The following is a 15,360-nucleotide window of genomic DNA, read 5'->3' as shown; positions in this document are numbered from 1 at the left end:
AGATAAGAGACCTGGCTGACAGCAGCTTCCCTTTCACTGCAACAGGACTTGTTTCTCATTTCTACCTTGGACTACAGGGAAAGGGGCAGCTGAAAGAAAGGGCTGGAGCAGGATGCTCCCTTCTTCCCTTTCTTCTTCCTCTTTTTTCTGAATGCTTCCATGCCTTGTAGTTCTTTTGCTTTCTTTTCTTTTTCTCTCTACTACCCTCCATCCTCCATAACAGCTGACCCAGAGAACACAGCTTGCTCCTCCTTGGACGCCGACGCCACCATCAAGCACGGCCCTGATGGACCCTTTGATGCAGCCCTTCAACTCGCTGACACGTCGGGAAGCCCGTCGCCAGTGATGCCACCCACTAGCCAGACCAACAAAGACAATCAAACCAACAACTTGAGGACAGCTGAAATCTCTTGACTGAAGAGGCCGGCAACCTCCTAAGGAACGGGGCTCCTTGTGCACTTCATCCACTATGTTTATAGCTATGCTTGTTGTCATTGCTTGCCAGTCTTCTTCCAAGTCTTAAACAGCCCAATCTGAGAGGTGGCCACTGATTTGCATGCGCTATCATTTAAAAAATAAAAAAGGGGGAATTTGCCAGGAGCCGGTCCATCCTTGCTGCTTGACACAGTCACTGCAGGAAAGAAACATCTGCACAGCATATGTTTCAAGGGACCTGGCATATATAGCATATTGTTCTTAATATGTTTGCTCCCTTTAGCGCCATGTGTTTTAACCAAGGTCACCTCTCCGAGAAAGGTTGTTTCCCCAGGTGGGGATCTTTCCCTGAGGTTAGGGAGGGGATACAACCCCTTAATTAAGTGTCAGGCGGGTAGTTAAGCTACATAATCTTTACTCCCTGGAATGGAGATAAGAAACGCCCTAACCTTTGTAATAGAAATTGACAGGATTAAAATCGGCTGGTATAAATACGGATGTAACAAGACAATAAACATCAGAACCTCATCAGTTCCTAACCAGAGCTCCGACCAGAACTTTGGCTGGAAATCCTGGCTATAGGTCCTGACTAGGCTGCTGATCAACTGAAGGCTGTCTTCGTGTCATTCCTTGGCCGACTCCGTCCACACCTTTGGGGACCCCTGGACCCTCTGGGATTGGACCCCAGCACAGGACCCTCCTGAGTGCAGGGCCCGGGGCGGCCCGGGAGCCCGCGAGGGTGCTGGCATGGACCAAGGGGCGTTGGCACGAAGACTAGAGAACAAGAACGTGCCCTCTGGCCACTTTCCCCACGTGTCCCATGGAAAATCACCAGCCATCTTCTCGGGTATCATGAATCCATTTAACAAAAACCACGCTGCCCCCAAGTTCCTAGGTCTCTCCCCAGGACCCCACGTGGGGACACACAGCGCTGCTTCTCCTTGGTCTGGGCGGGGAAGAGTTAGGCGGGTGCGGGAGGACCCAGACCGAGCCAGGCAGGAGCGGAGTTGCAGTGATTTCTGCCGCAGATGCGTCAGACCAGGAGGGCAGCGCACGTCACGTCGGGGCAGCGTCTGCCCCAGCACAGGCTGTGCTGGCACCGCGGCCACGCTCTAATGGGTCCGTGTGCTCAGCGACGACCCAGTGAGTGTCACTGTCACCCTGTCATCCTGAAGACAGGCCAGCGTGTGGCGGACAAAATGGGGCACCATTACAGTAATGGAACTAAGCAGAAAGCATAATTTCATCCTTGCGTCGTGAGCTGGCCCATCTTCCCTTAGAAGTCCTGTTCACCGCCATCAAGAAAACCAACCGGGTCTGCTGAGCAGGAAGAGCAAGGGTGCGGAGAAAGCCGGGCTGTGCCCGCACCGGAGCTCAGCCATGGGCTGGGGAGGCTGCCTCCTCACGCCCCACAATGGGGATCAAGCCTGCAACCCGGGCATGTGCCCCGACCGGGAGTCGAACCACGTGTGACCTCTGGGTTCATAGGTCAATGCTCAACCACTGAGCCATGCCAGCTGGGCTAACGTTGGCTTTTATTTGACCTTGCTGACAGGTGTGTGTCCTTGAGCCTCCCCTTCCATGACTTCTAGCTGCTGACCCCACCCCTACCCAGCCCCGCTCCAGTAACACAGTCCACGGAAATGTCCTGGCGTTGCTTGAACTCTTGGCGTGGGTTTGAGCATTCATTCCTCAGGGTGCGGGAGGCGCTGAAGACTTGCTTGCTTTGTCCAGAGAAGCAGCTGGGGCTGTTACTGGGGGTGCCGGCTGAGGAGGAGGGGGAGGCAGGCGGACAGGAGGGGTTAGTGGTTTGGTGAGGGGATCCCCTCCTCCCGTTAGGCAGTCTTTGGGGAGACCCCTCCGCCCCCTTCTTTGAACATCTTTCTGGTCGGAGACACGTCCAGCTGTAAATGGGGTCTTTGTAATGGACGGGCCTGGCAGCACCCACTGACATCAGGGTCTGGGTCCAGAAGGAGTTCCGTTGGAGGCTGGTGCAGGCCCTTCACGGGCTGCCTCCGGCCGGGCCCCAAGGCTGTTTTCATGGTTGCAGTTTGTAAACTTTGAGATAAGCCGTGAGCACAGTCTGTCCAGACCCGGAGCTTCCCCATCTCTTCCTCCCCAAGGCTGTTTTCATGGTTGCAGTTTGTAAACTTTGAGATAAGCCGTGAGTACAGTCTGTCCAGACCCGGAGCTTCCCCATCTCTTCCTCGTGTGGACGTAAGGGGCCACATGCTGACCTGACAAGCTCAGGAGAGGCCTGCATGGCAGTTCTGCAGACTCGGAGACCTAAAGTAACCACAAAGGATGGTCTGAAATTAAACTTTAACTAAAAGCAGTTATGGTGGGCAGTTATGTCCTAGGCCAGTATCTTCACTGACAAGGTCAACTTTGATCCTTACTGAGCCCATTTGCCTTTTTGCCTCTAAGATAACATACCCTTGAAATGTCTGGGTAACTTGTAACTTCCCTTTTTTCTGGAGCCCCTGGGGCACAACCAAATGTTCTGGGCGCCAGGACAGATACTACAAATTCCTTCATTATCATGTTAATTGATCCTGCACCCACCTAAGTATGTGTCCATCATTTTACTTTTTATCCTATCACAGAGGGTCCCCCCCCCCCCCCCCCCCCCCGCTTCGCTTAATCCCACCTCCTTAAATCTGTCACCAATGAATTTCATGTATAAATACAGATGTAACCCTGCCATTCTCCGGAGCACTATCTCAATTCATTGAGGTTCTGCTTCCCGGCATATGTCGACAGTTTGGCTCAAATAAACTCACAAAAATTCTTTACAGGTTTCAATGGTTTTTTTACGTTAACACTCCCCAAGGCTGTTTTCATGGTTGCAGTTTGTAAACTTTGAGATAAGCCGTGAGTACAGTCTGTCCAGACCCGGAGCTTCCCCATCTCTTCCTCGTGCCACGGCCGCCCTCGAACCACGGCCGCCCTCGCACCACGGTGGGGAGGCTGCCGGCACATCAGGTTCTCCTGGGAGGAGCTGAGTTGAGGCTGCTTGGCCTCTGTGCTTCGTGGGCTGGTTCAGGGCCAAGTGCTGCTGCCCCACCCCCACCCCCTGCCCACAGCGCCCACCTCAGGACAGGTGGCCGAACATGCCCTGCAGAGTGGCTGGCTCGGCCCTGAATGCTGTCACCTCACAGGGAGGTGGGTGAACCAAGCCCAGGTCCCCGGAAGGAGAGTCATCGGCTGTCCTGGGGCCATCAGGCCTCTCCCTGAGCCCACAGCCCCACCCCAACTGCCCCGCGCACACACACTCTGAAAACTCAACTCTCCCAGGAGGTTCTCGGTGAGTGGGGTGGGGGACCTGGCTCTGGATGGTCATCTAACGTGTCCTGGGTCTGGCTGAGCCCTCCTGGCCCCCCCATGTGGAGCCCCTTCCTCCCCCTGCTGCTCCCTCCCTCCCTGGCCCTGGGCTCCACCAGGAAGCCCCCACTTCCCAGCCTGCCCTCCCACCAGCCTCTAGCCCTGCCCCTCCCACCTCCATGCCAATATCCCCCCCCAGTGGTGAGTCCATTCAAACCAGCTTCCCAGGGGGCATTGCTGCTGGTCACAGGCTCTGCTGGGAGCCCCGGAATCCACCTGTGCCGGGTGACTCACCAGGTGGGTTTTCCTGGTGGCTGGGGCTGGAGGAGGGCAGAGCGATGGCCTGCGGCTGGGGTGCTGGGAGCTGGTGACTCAGCTGCAGGCCCTGGGCAGTCGCACCTGTTTCCTGGCCCTGAGTCAGGCCCACGGCAGCCCCCCCACCCCACCCCGGGGCCATGTGGGAGCCCATCTGGCTGACGGGATATGGATGCCGAGGGAGAGGGCAGGTGGCTGGGGATGGGGGTGGGGGCAAAAGGGAGGGCTGTTGTCGGAAGCGAGAGGGCGTTGTGCCTGGGGCCTGGGCTCTGCAGAAAGGCGCCTGCCTCTCAGGGCCCGATACTCAGAGGACTTGGGAGACAACGAGCATTCACAGCTCTTTAGTAGGAGAACCCACATACGAAAAGGTGCACAGTGCGTGCTGGGCCGGCTGCATGGCTGAATGTTGGGTCCTGCGTTTCTCTTTAGTGTCTGCTTCCTCCTCCCAGTTGTCTGAGCCTCCGTGTGGCTTCGGGCTCTGTAGCCACTGACCCCAGGCGCCGGCCTGAGTCAGCCGGCCAGAGCCTGTCAGGGTGACGGTGTCTGGCGTGTGGCCAGCTCGGTGTGGACGGAGTTGAGAGTCACTTAGAAGGCAGTGGGCACAGCAATGGCTATTGGTTCACATCCCTGAGAGCCGGCTGTCCTGTCGGGAAGAGCTCACACCCCGACCTGCTTCATCCACTCCTGTGTCCGCAGGTAGTTTGGGGAGAACAAAGGAAACCTATCGGAGGCTGGGAGAGGTGCCGGGTGGGCGGTGTGGCGGGATCTGTCAGCAGCCCTCCCTGGGCCTCCTGCCCGCACCGTGACTCCCCGCACCGTGCACTCCCCCCACCGTGCACTCCCCGCACCATGCACTCCCCGCACCGTGCACTCCCCGCACCGTGCACTCCCCCCACCGTGCACTCCCCCACCATGCACTCCCCCCACCATGCACTCCCCCCACCGTGCACTCCCCGCACCGTGCACTCCCCCCACCGTGCACTCCCCCCACCGTGCACTCCCCCCACCATGCATTCCCCCACCATGCACTCCCCCACCGTGCACTCCCCCCACCGTGCACTCCCCCACCATGCACTCCCCCCACCGTGCACTCCCCCCACCGTGCACTCCCCCCACCGTGCACTCCCCGCACCGTGCACTCCCGACTCCCCAACTTCCCAGGGTGGGATAGGCCTGCAGGGAGCGGGGGAGGGTGGTGGTGGAGGGGGACCTTGCCAGACCCCTCTCTCTTGAAGGCCCACTGCAGTCTTGGTATTGAGTTACCTTAAGTGCTTATTGTCAAAGCTGTAATATTTGAAAAAGCAAACCAGAACAGCGTAAAACAGAGTAAAATTCACCCATAATCATATCACTTTTTAAGTTTTTAAAATCAGAAATGCAAGCGCTGTACCCCTGCTTCTCGAGGAGCCTCTGCACGTGTGTTCTCCTCCCGGTATTCCCGTGCTCACTGTGGTCATACATGCAATTTAAAAACAAAGCAAAATGGGTGTTGCTGTGTGATGTCTAAGTCGTCGCTTCCATTTGCGCATCTCAGCGGCCTTTCTGGTGGAGGGCCGCCGCGTTCCTTCCCGCTATGGCCAGCACAACTCCACCGCCCGGCGCCTGACCCAGCGGACCTTCCCTCATCGGGACATGTGCCCAGTTCCCAGAGTCCTGGGATGGGAAGGCCTCCTCACGCAGACATCTTCCGGGCGCGGGTGAGATGGAGAGTGAGCCGTGAGGACAGCGGAACCGGGTGTGGCTGTTCCAGCTCCTTCCAACGACAGCCCCTGCAGAGCCCACGTGCCCTTAGCCCCAAAGCCTGGTCGGTGCCAGCAAACCTCCAAGCATTTGCTGGGCTGCTGTTAAAAAGTACCACAAGCCAGGCGGCTTAAACAGCAGACAAGCATCGCCTCGATTCTGGAATCTTCTGAGGGCTGAGGGGCGTCTGTTCTGCTGGCCCAGTCTGGGCATTTCTTGGACTCGCACACGTGTGGCCTCCTGTGTCCGGCTCCCTTCTTGGAGCAGAGAGAGTGTGGTCGAGAGTGTGAGAGCTGCACTCCCTTTTCAGGCCGAAGGACACTGTCTTTGACGAAGGACCATGTGTGCTTGTCCGTTCACCTGTGAGGACACTGCGGGTGTTCCCACCTTTGGCGGTTGTGATAATGCCGCCATGAACATTCGGGTGCACATTTTGTTTGAACACCCTTCGCAGGTCTTTGGGGTGTAGCCCTAGAAGTGCAGGTGCTGGGTCATACACTCATTCCACATGGAACTCTTTGCAGAACTTTATTTATTTATTTATTTATTTATTTATTTTGAAATGTTTTTTTTTTTTTAATAATTTTTATTTCTTAAAGTATTACAAAGAGTATTACATATGTCTCCTTTTTTCCCCCCTTGACATTCCCCCGGCCCCTACCCCCCGCCCCCCCCGCCCCGTGTCTTGTGTCCATTGGTTAATCTTATATGCATGCATATAAGTCCTTCAGTTGGTCTCTTAATCCCCCCCCAACCCTCCCCAGGCTTCCCACTGTAGTTTAACATTCTGTTCAATGTTGCTCTGCTTCTGTATCTACCCCTGTACATCAGTCCATACTGGTCCCCTTTATTTGTCCCAACCTCACTGGAGTAGTCTCAACCTCACCAGGGCCGTCTGAGCCTCACCAGGGCCGTTTCAACCTCACCGGGGCCGTCCCTACCTCACGGGGGCCGTTTCAACCTCACCGGGGTCGTCCCTACCTCACGGGGGCCGTTTCAACCTCACCGGGGTCGTCCCTACCACACCAGGGCCGTTTCAACCTGACCGGGGTTGTCCCTACCAGACCGGGGTCGTCCCTACCTCACGGGGGCCGTTTCAACCTCACCGGGGTCGTCCCTACCTCATGGGGGCCGTTTCAACCTCACCGGGGTCGTCCCTACCACACCAGGGCCGTTTCAACCTGACCGGGGTTGTCCCTACCACACCGGGGCCGTTTCGACCTGACCGGGGTTGTCCCTACCAGACCGGGGTCGTCCCTACCTCACGGGGGCTGTTTCAACCTCACCGGGGTCGTTCCTACCTCACGGGGGCCGTTTCAACCTCACCGGAGCCGTCCCGACTTCACCAGGGCCGATTCAACCTCACCGGGGTTGTCCCTACCACACCGGGGCTGTTTCAACCTGACCGGGGTTGTCCCTACTACACCGGGGCCGTTTCGACCTGACTGGGGTTGTCCCTACCTCACGGGGGCCGTTTCAACCTCACCGGGGTCGTCCCTACCACACCGGGGCCCAGAACTTTATTTAAATGTTTTATATTTCGTTCATCGTGGATGATGTGCATTTATTTTTTAAATATGTTTTTATTGATTTTTTGGAGCGACAGGAAGGGAGAGGGAGAGAGAGAGAGAAGCATCGATGAGAGAGAAGCATGAAAAGGCCAGTGTGGGCTCCGTGTGTTTTCACAGGAGACGCAGAGCTGCTGGGAGAGCAGACGCGATGCCAATTAAGAGGAAACCAGGTGGACAGGTCCTTCGCGGTAAGAGCTTGCTTCCTCCCGCCCCCCGCCTCCCCCAAGCCCATTGACAGCGGAACAAATCCCGCCCCCGGGGAAAAAATTAAATTCTCAAACCCTGTGATTGTATTTGAAGAGGCAGGATGACTTCCCCAAAGGAAGGATCTGCCAATTACCTCCGCCGGCCATCCTTCTCCCGCAGCACAGCTGTCCTGCACGCTGCCCAGACGAGGCCCGCCCCCGCGGCGTCACCAGGGAGACTGCGCCCGGTGGGGAGGGGGGTGCGGTGGAGGCTACTGCTGTGATTTTAGCAGAAACACACAGAAGCAGCTAGTGAAGTGGCCCAGGGTCTCCGGCCGCCGCGCTGGCCCCACCCGAGCCCAGCAAGTGCTTGTCCGGGAGTCCAGGCCCAGTCTCTCCCAGCCTCCCACGTCCAGTGTTTTGGGCTATTTATTGCAGGTAATAAACTGCCCCAAAACTTGGTGGTTTAGCCCAGGCAGTGTTGCTCAGTGGTTTGAGCACCGGCCCGAGCACCAAAGGGTCACAGGTTTGATTCCTGGTTAAGGGCAGGTACCTGGATTGTAGGTTCCATCCCAGCCCTGGCCAGGGTGCATGAGGGAGGCAACCAGCCGATATTTCTCTCTCCCCTTACTCCCTCCCTTCCACTCTCTCTAAAAAAAAAATCAATGGGAAAAATATCCTCAGGTTAGGATTAACCAAAACAAACAACATAGGATCTAGTGGTTAAACAACATGGATTTGCTCTTGGTTTTGCACGGTGGGAGGATTTGGCAGAGAGAGCTCATTTCTGGGGCCGGCCTGGCTCAGCCAGGGCAGGTGGGAACATTTCTGAGCTGTGGATGGCTTGCCATCCTAACAGGTGACAACTCCTACCAGCAAGCCGGTGTGCTGGGGGTGCCTGGTTGAAGCATCAGCCCTCCCAGCTTGAGTGGGGGGTTGGCCCTCAGGTGTGGTATAAACTGTGTGTAAGGGAAACGCCTTCATATAATCCCCAGGAGTTCTGAAATAACTGCATAAAATGCTGATTATCTGACACTCATTTAACTCGGCAACTTCTTCAAACTGGCACAATAGTAATGAGCGACATTCGAGTACATGATTATCCTGTAACGCCTTATGCATGACTAAAGAGACTGAATGGCGTAGCTTTCAGATTGTGCTTGCAGAAGGTAGACAAGAATTCTTCAAAACTGGGCATTTCTATGTGGACTGTATATGTAATTGCATTTCTCCAAATCTTGATTTAACCAGAATATTTCCGTACCAGATTCACTGCCCATAATTTAAATCCACATTAAACCCAGATGTCCTCTCCATGGACCTGCAGAGTCTGGGCAGAGAGAGAGAGAGATTGTGACCCTCTTCCATCCGACAGTCCCTTCATCCAGGGACAGGCAAGGCCTTCGGGACTCTGCCTTGTCTCACTGTGCAGAGCAGGGCGGGGCATGGTCCGCACGGAGACTTTCGGGCTCCGTTCCCTGTAGGTCAGAGCTGTCTCTGGTCCTCACACAGGCAGGGCGTTCTTTCCCACCCCCCCCCACCCCTTTTCTGGCCGTGGCAAGCCCCAGTGCCTGTAGATCCACAGAAGGACTTCCTTCTCATATAAGCCCCATTCCCTTGCCTAGTCCCCTTTGTGATGCTGTAAACATACTAAGTATCAGCGTAAAATAACTGTATCCTGACCTAAGTCTTACGGTAGCATCACTCAGAGGCTGCAGGTGGGTGATTCGGGAGACGAAGGCACGTCTCCTTCCACTGGGACCCACCAAGCCCTTGGTGTCTCAGGAATGGTTGTCACTGTGCCCTTGGGCCCAAGAAACACCTACCAGTTCTGCTCCTGAAGTAGTTTGGGCTAAATAGCCTGATCAGTATTTACATCCTAACAACTAAGAAACCAGTTGGAAAAGAAACACATAAATGGAAAGCACTTCACCTGGTGACCAGCAGATGTCGCTGTGCTTTCTTTGAAAATAAACTTTCCGGCGGCTTCCTGGTGAGTGTGCTGCTTACTCCAGGGTACCTCAGCCAGCAGTTTGGGAACCTGGGTATGCAACATTGTTTAGGATAGACTATCCCTGGAGCTCAAGCTAAGTAGCTTTATGGCAAAGAAAAAGGGTGTAATTAGTAAAAACTTACATTAACTTGAAAGTTTTTATAGGATAAAAAACAAAGAGGACGAAGATAAATTTAAATGACTTTGCACATGATAAATCCATGATACATTTTCATGTTTGAACGTTCTTCCGTGTGCATGTGGAAGGAAAACAATATATGCATCAATTAATTTGAATTGTCTTCCTTACAGATGTCCCTAAACCAGTGACTACTTTAGTAGGAAGATTTTTGCCAGTGCCAGCAAAATTAAATCTCATTACACAACAAGTGAGTCATGTTTTAACAAAAAAACAACAACTGTCTCTTGAAATTTTGATTGTCAAAGTTGGAATTTCTCGGGAAATATAATTATCCTCCCTTTAAAGATCCACAGTGAACCATTTACCAAGTGTTCAGCCCCGTGCCCACAGTGACAGGCCTGGGAGGGGTGGATCCGACCAAGATGCGGCTCTTTGTCCCCCAAAACAAAGCAACATAAGACACATGACTCTAAGCTCCTGCAGGAGACAGACAGCAAACGGACCTAAAAAGGGAGTCACACTGTGCGCCGGGACAGCAAAGGATGGGCACAGGGCATGGGGGTTCGTGGGAGGAAGGCGGGCCCGTTGGCTCCACTGAGAAGGTCTTGAAAGACAGAGGGAGGGAGCCAGGTGGTGCCTCATGGAGGCAGATTCCAGGCAGGGCCCAGCACGGACAGCAGGACAGCGGGGCTGGGGTGAGTGAGCGTGAGCGGGAGGAAGAGGCAGGTGATGGAAGGGCTGTGCCTTCACTGGGCTTAAAGGGGCCGGCCCAGAGGAGGGGCAAGGCCAGTGGTGACCGTGGCCCTAACAATCTCAGGCCGCGGGCATGGAGGTGGCGAGAAGCAGCAGCTCCTCAGGGTGCTTTGAAGGCTGCGCCAGTGTTTGTGAGAGGCTGGATGTGGGAACCGGAACCAGCGGAGCCCAGGATGCCAGGGTCTTCAGCCTGAACATGGGCCAGGGGGAGTGTCCTCGGAGCTGAGAGAGGGGAGTGGGGGCAGCCTGAGTGCCCCTGGGAATGTGGAGTTGTTGGGAGTCGACTCAGAGGGCGGAGTCGGCACACCTGGGATTGACAGCCACCAGACTAGAGATTTCTGAGTCTGGTTTAGAGTTAATATTTGTTGAGTAAATATTTCTCAAATGATACAATAGGCAGGAGGGAAGGGTTGCTAATGAGACATCAAATGTTCATGAGTCTAAGCCGTGGTCCTGTGAGCGCCGTGCACCTCCTCTCTCCCTCCTGGCCGCCCACACCACCCCCCACCCCCACCCCCACCCCTGCCTCGGCTCCAAAAGGCCGCCTCCTCCGAGCTCTCAAAGGAGAAATGCCCTTTAGACCACGCCTCCTCCCGGCTCTCCTTGGCTGTGATGATTCTTGTCCCCATTCTGGCTCCCCTGACTTCTTACCCTGTGGACCTCGGGCAATTCTCCTAGCAATGCATTTGCTGCCTCCCTCGAACCCCTGCTTCCCCTGCTCCTCAAGGTGTGCTTTGAGGACCCGCGCGTGGGCGTCCCCTGGAGCTGCTAGAAACTTGGCTCTCAGCCCCACCCAGAACCCGCATCCCAGCGAGGTGCCAGGGATGTGGGTTCCTGTCTCCACTCCTGGGTGCCAAACGCCGCTGAAGAAGGCTGTGGGTTCCAGCAAAGGTTGCCCTAGGTTTGCTGCCTGCGTGGCCCTTAGGAGACATTCCTTTTTCTCTGCGTTACTTTGGGCCTAAGCAGAGGGGGAAGAAACTGCCCCTGGTTTATGCAAAGAATGGCCTCAGCCCCGTGAGATGCTTTCTCCGAAAGAATCGCAGCTCTTTGGACGGCCGTGGGGACGGGTGTCTGGGACGGAGTCACTCGCGGGCACGCCCCTCCTGTAAACAGAGTCCCCGTGCCAGTGGGAGGCTTTGCACAGAGTGGACCAGGGTGGTTGCTCGGTGTCCTTGAGCCCCAACAGGCAGCAGAGACACACCATTTAAAAAGAGGCGAGAAGGCGGCGAGGAGGAGGATGGGTAGAACGGTGTTTTTCCCAGGCTGTACTGTGTAAGTAAAGCTTATTTTAAAATTTCAAGTTTTCAGTGGAGGGACAGGATAGGGCGTTTAGCTGTGACATAGACAATCTCAAAACCTAAATGTATCCAACCCCTTTCATTTCTTCAAGCTCTGAGAGGGAGAAAATTAGGTCAGCGATGTTGCTAGCTTTTCCTTTCCCTGTGAGCCGCGCTGCTGAGGAACAAAGAAAAATAAGCTGGAACCAGGACAGCCAAGGCCGTGGATAAAGCAGAGATTACGACATTGCTTTTGAATTCGTTAACGTTGACTATGAAATGCTCCTTTTGAATAGATGAAAAAGTAATGGTTGCTAATGAGACATCAAATGTCAAGATCGCTCATGTTACACTAAGGATATAATAATAATGGCCATTTTTAGTTTACAGAGATTGGTAATTGAATTTATTTCACAAAATGAAAAAGATGTCCAATACAGTTCTAGCCAGCGGCTGACCGCTGTGTGTGCTGCCTGCCAGCTGGTCGGTGGCCTGGCCCCAGGTCCCAGACCCCTCCCCTCGGTCCGCAGTCAGGGCCCCTGGCCTCGGCGCCCTGTGGCCAGGCTCCTGGCTGTGGCTGCCACCTGGGCTGGAGCCTTCGGGGCTGATGGCACGGTCCCGCTAACAGACCCAGACTTGTTGGGAGGGATTGCCAGGTAAAACCAGGAGAAGGGTTGTTTTCCTCTGTAGCTAGGGGCTGACTGGAAGGAACGTTTAAAACATCCACTAATTCAAAATATGCTGGCCTTGACTCTGCAGCTGGACCACGGAGCCCAGCCGGCCCCGGCCTCGGGGTCTGCTCTGCCCTCGGGACCGGCCCTCCCCGCACCGCCCCGGATAACGCTGGCTGGGTAAGGACCAACGCCATCAACAGTCACTCCTTCAAGAGTCTAAGAGGCTCTCTCGGGTGCACTGTCATTTTCCTCTAAGTGGAAGCGTTAGCTTTGCTGCAGCCTCACCAGCAATAAAAGAGCTCTTGGAAGGAGCAGCGTGCGACAGTGTCGTGTGCGTGGGGCTGGTGTCGCCGGGATGGCCCCACGCCGCCGGGCTGTTTCAGAGGCTCCGTCTGCTTCACATTGGTTCACGTGAGCTGTTGTATTTCTTTTTTCTTTTTTGCTGTCATCCACGTAAGCAATGGCGTGGCCGTCACTGACTGTGGCTGGTGGTCTTGGCGCACCTTCCACGAGGTCCCTCACGCTCTCCGGCAGCGCCGCCAGGCGGTCTCCGAGGAGACGTGGCTGCACTTCCTGCCTGGGACCTCGATGGCCATTTTCAAGTGGCGGCTGTAATTGTAACTCAGTAAACTCGCCCGGCTGGTTGCAGCTCTGTTCACATTCACGGAGCAGCGGGGGACGGGCAGCCCTTCCCTCGCAGGCAGCCTCTGTCCTGCCCCCAGGAGTGTGGGGCAGGCAGCCTAAGGCAGCGGGCGTGGGTCTGACGGAGGCAGCCCGGGCAGTGGGGGAGGGGCTCCCGCGGGGCTGCCCCGGGCACTGTTTCACCGGGTGGGCGTGGGCAGCGGGAGAGGCCGAGGGAACCCCCCTCCGTTCTGGAGGCTGCGTGGCCGTGAGGAGTGAGCACCGGCAGGGCGGTTGGTGATTTCTGTTCTCCGGCTTCCCCGGGGGGAGCTGCTGTTACTGTGCTGGCCCCTGGTCGTGGCCGGCACAGCCGGGTGGCCCTGCTGGCTGCCTGGCAGGGCGGGTTGTGCAGCCATGAGAGGGTCACGGGCCCGAAGACACTGGTTTCCCCTCCTCGTCCTCGGGAGCTTTGCTGTGTGCTTTGGCGCGGCCAGGACCCCAAGGGGACTGGGCTCCCACAGCCCCGGTCCGGTCCCTCCGGGTGCCGCGCTGCTGGAGGACGTGGGGACAGAGCCTGGTGAGGGATCCTCCCTGCAGCCCATTTCTCCCGGGCCCCTCCCCCTCTCCAGCCTCTACCAGGTTTTCTCACTCAGCACAGTCTCCTTTTTTTGAGGTCCTTATACAGGTCATAACCAATTTTCTGTTATAAATGATGTGCCAGGAACAACATGAGCTTTGTGTTCGCATTTTTTGCTGCGAATAATTACTTGATTTGCTGTCACTGCACGAACCCAGCCGGTGATCTGCATCGGAACGCCCGGTGCTGGGCCTGGGGTCCTGGAGGGCGGTCAGGGGCTGCTGCTCCGTTCTGGCCCGGCCCGGCCCCAGCTCGTACCTCTTAGGCTCTCCACTAGCTTCCTTGTTGATTTCCCCAAGACAAGGCCAGACGGGGTCCGAGTAGGGACGTGTGCGCGGGTCAGCGTGGGCCTGGCCCGCCAGCGAATGGGTGAATTCACTCCCAGTCGCCCTTCAGGCTGGGTGTGAAGTGCTCCCTTACCGACTAGCTGTCCGGCCACCGGTGTTGGCCCAACAATCCAGTCACCAGTATTGGTGTGAATTCTGACGCATCATTGCTGCTGTTATTTCTGGTAACGTAACGACGACTATAATAAGGAATATGAAGTTTCTGCTTTTCTGGAAACTTTAAAAATATGTTTGTATTGGTTCAGAGAGGAAGGGAGAGGGAGAGGGAGGGGGAGAGAGAGGAACCTCAGTGATGAGAGACGGTGAGGGGGTGTCCCGGGGAAGCGGGGCAGGGGCTCTGGAGCTGGAAGTGCCACAGCAGCTGGGAGCTGGCCCAGTGGACCAGCCACATGTCTCCAGAACACGCTGCTCCCAGGAGGGTCTCCGGTGCCGTGGCGGAGGGGCGGGGACAGCTGGTGGGAAGACGGCTCTTTATTCACTGACATGTCCACCCCAACCTGCTGTGTTCCCGGGACAGCAGCAGTGGGGCCAGGGGACGGTGGGCATCAGTGGACATTTCCAGGAAATGGTTTTGTCTCGGCCACGGCCAGTGACAGGCTGTGCGACTGTCCCCACAGGTACTGCGACTGCTTTGCCAGCGGGGACTTCTGCAACAACTGCAGCTGTGATGCCTGCTGCAGCCACTTACGCCACGGACTGGAGCGCTTCAAGGCCATTAAGGTAAGTGCCTCCCATTCAACGAAAGCATCTCGGAAGCACTGAAATGTCTCGCAGGCATAAAGCCACCGCCAGAGTCTGCATTTCAGTTTGGGGAAAGCCCGGGTATTGAAGAATGTACACCGAACGCGACAGGGAGGGAGCTTTGCCCTCCCCTGGGACGCCCCGGGGCTCGGAAGGTCCTGATTCAAGAACATGCACATGTCCACGTTGTCTCGACCTGAGAAACTCGGTCATACACGTAGCAGAGAGGCCCACGTTGGAGCAGCGTGCTCTGCAGACATGTGGCTGGTCCATTGTCCAGGGGAAATGGGGAGGAAGCTCTCAGCCATCACGAATGTCTCGATTGTGCTCCAGGACGTCCAGGTGACGGGGAGAACCTGGGCTCCCATCAAGGCCACCGCCCTGCAGGCCGCTTGCTAACGGCTACCTGCGGGAGCTTGCAGCGCCTCTTCTGTGGACACACAAGGTGCCCAGAGCAGGGAGGACAGTTAGGCTGGGGCCGGGGGCCTAGTTTGCACAGGACAGTGAGGCCATCACCGTGGACCGGAGATCACCATGCGCCATGGCTGGTCAGTTCCTTGTTCCTACAGTAATCTAACTCCCCTCTTGAATTAGAGATAAATTTG

This window comes from Myotis yumanensis, unplaced genomic scaffold, assembly GCF_028538775.1.
Source record: "Myotis yumanensis isolate MYYU_CA2020_CCGP unplaced genomic scaffold, mMyoYum1.0.hap1 SCAF_10, whole genome shotgun sequence".
Taxonomy (NCBI): domain Eukaryota; kingdom Metazoa; phylum Chordata; class Mammalia; order Chiroptera; family Vespertilionidae; genus Myotis; species Myotis yumanensis.
Note: the sequence above shows the minus strand (reverse complement) of the source record.